The following is a 2882-nucleotide window of genomic DNA, read 5'->3' on the forward strand; positions in this document are numbered from 1 at the left end:
TTTAAAAAAAAAAAAAAAAAAAAGAGGGGCGGGGGAGAGAAAAAAAAATTGTGGATTTGCTAAATAAAGCACACCGTCTCCATTCAGTGCACTGAGAAAGAGTCCCTACTCAATCCTCTTACCGTTGACAATATAATAAAACCAGAGGGACTTTTTTGAAGTAGATCTGCACATTCCACATTTGGATTGAGGGGCAATGGACTGTTTAAATTGCTATTTACATTTCCAGCTGTTTTACCAGTGATTTGCCCAACTTAATAGCTCTTTAAGCTTTTAAACAAGAAAATAGCTATTCTCACGATTCAAAGAAGAAACCATGGTTATTTCAGACTGCCTCTATTGTAAAAGACTTAGACCTCTCTGTCTTTATACATACCCTTCTCTTTATAGTACTTCCCCTTCTCCATTCCTTCCTAGATTCTAATTCTTCATCCATTTTAGGTCATTTTTTACATTATATATTTTTAGTAACATAATGAGTCCTAACTGATACTGCTGATTCAAGGAAAATGCTTGCCGGCAGCCACCAAGGTTCCCACGAGAGGCCCCAGTTAACCAGAAAATTAGATTTGAGAGTATAATCTTCTGCTAGTTATTGGAGAGTTTAGTCAGTGCTAAACAAATGCTCTACAACTGTTGTAAAGTGTTTGTTTATTTACCTACTTTTCTCTGGAGATGTATAAAACTTAGTAGTCTGTACAGGCACTGAAGGGATAGTTGGTAGATGAGAATAAGACCAAGATAAAAAGTACAAAGAAGTGGGGAGTTTATTTTATAATGGATCTATAAAACACTGTAATTACTCAGTTATAATTTGAATCCATTAGCTGGCTTAATTTAATGCCAATAAACTGTTAAGTCATGGAAGAAAACACCCCCACACTTTGTACTGATCAAAGTTGCAGATTTTTCCTTTTATTAACTCTAAATGTCTCCTGTGTTTACAGATCTTCGTGACACTTTATTTAGATAGCAAGGCAAACAATCAAATTTAAACCTTGAAGAAAGTGTTTAGCAGGAGCTCTTATTAAAATGTTCAAAGCAGACACTATTCACTAAAACTTTTAAGGTGAAATGACTGAAAAATGTCAATGGGCTTCTTTCCAGTTCCAAATTTTGATGTAACTTCAACATTTTAATGAAAAGAATTGCAAACAGACATGATGCTAAATATCCTTTTTTTAAGGTACCACTTTCTTTATGTCAATTAACATGACTTGCCCACAAAATTAATATATTCCCTTTTGTACAAGTTGCAAACCACATGCTATGTTCTCTGCACTAGAATGACTGCTGACAAGCACTTTCCCCCATATCTTGCACTAGACCATCACATATGATGATGATAAACAAAGATACATGATGCATGCCTAGACACTGTGTGCATTAAAACTTCTGCAATTAAAGAAAAACCACCTACTGGCATTGGAACACAAGCCCCATTTAGAACAGAAGAATGATTTGCTATGGATATTGAAACCAGATTTCTTATGGATATTAAAAATAGAGTTGTTTTTAGCTATATCACAATGAAAACAATTCATTGAAAGGCATTTAATGTAGTTACTGGTCAAAATATATGGCTGCCTAAGTAAGTTTCTGGAAGTAACATCAAGTGGCTTGAAAGAAAGTTCAAGGTTGTATCTAGAGCAGCTTTCAGTTATCAGTCTCAAAAGGAATTTTTCATCTTATGGATAACTGCAAAGTCACTCCTGGGTAGTTGGACTGGAACACTGAGGGTCAGGTCCTGTTTGCATCTCTGCCAGCAAGTTGCTCTGTGCATTTATGCATGCTAGTTAGCATCTCCATGTTTTGTTTTCACCACCTATGCAACAGAGGATAGGATTTGCTTTTATAAAGTGCTTAATGATTCTTGGCTACCATGAGAAGGGCAGAAGGACAGCCAGCAAGAAAAGGGGCTAATATATATACATTAAAAATACAAGTTTAAATCTTACTAATAACCAGATGTTGTGCAGAGACAGCTGCAAATACCTAGTTATGCTGTGAGGCATGTCTGGTTTAAATAAAATCCTTCTGGCATAGGGTGGGATTCCACACATAAAGGCCTGGATCCAGCAAACACTTATGTGCATGTTTAACTTTACTGCCATGAGTAGCTCTATTCAAAAGAAGTATTCATATTAGTAGCATTAGGAATATGCATGCCTTTGTGTTCAGGCCCTGCTCCTGCCCTTCTGCTAGCAGGTTCCTTCTGCTAGAGAAGCATGATTGTAATAAATCATGACTAACATGTAATATGGAAAGCTGCCTTTGTGCTAGCTGGACTGTAAACCAGGCATGACTCAACTCCTGAAAACCACATCTACTTAATAGCTGCATGCTTTCTGTGACATTGCACTGCTGTAGCTCCCTGTGGTGCATCCTGGCAAGATACTTTCTGGCAACCTTCAGCTTCAGCTTGATCTTGCTGTGTTAAGATAAATGGAAGTCAGGATAGGAGCAAGATCACTGCTGCGCATCATTTCACTTCATTCCTGGATTACACTCCCCTTCTGTACTGCAGCTTCCATGAGAATCTAGTGCCATTTGAAGCCTTTATTCTTTCTGTGCCATTGTTCACATAATATTTAGCCCATAATTCATTGTTTTCAAAGAACCCCTGCATCACAGATGTGCTTCTCTGCACCCTTTGTTGTGGATTAAAGCCTCCACAGTTTGAGAAAAGAGACTGAGAAGAGCATGTCCAAAGTCCGGATACAGAGCTGGGGTTCAGTCAGGAAACAGTGCAACACCAAATCTCTGAAAAGGGCCTCACTGAAGGACTCTTCAGGACCACACCTTCCTACTTTTTAAGGTGCAACAGGATCGCTTGTTCATCTATTCTCACCGTCTTCCACAGGCGAAGTGTAGGGAGGGCC

General features: G+C 38.2%; 1 long non-coding RNA gene across 1 annotated transcript in view; it reads right to left on the bottom strand.

The window, feature by feature from the left end:
* Window positions 1–2882, bottom strand: part of LOC109296339 — a 45451-nt gene that overhangs the window by 1069 nt on the left and 41500 nt on the right. The window contains exon 2 of the long non-coding RNA XR_002096960.1: window positions 1–1825. This exon is cut by the window's left edge and continues 1069 nt beyond it. This is a non-coding gene — a long non-coding RNA (uncharacterized LOC109296339). The remainder of the gene's footprint in view (window positions 1826–2882) is intronic.

The sequence above is a fragment of the Gavialis gangeticus genome, unplaced genomic scaffold (genome assembly GCF_001723915.1).
Source record: "Gavialis gangeticus isolate Ggan-Ray unplaced genomic scaffold, GavGan_comp1, whole genome shotgun sequence".
NCBI lineage: Eukaryota > Metazoa > Chordata > Crocodylia > Gavialidae > Gavialis > Gavialis gangeticus.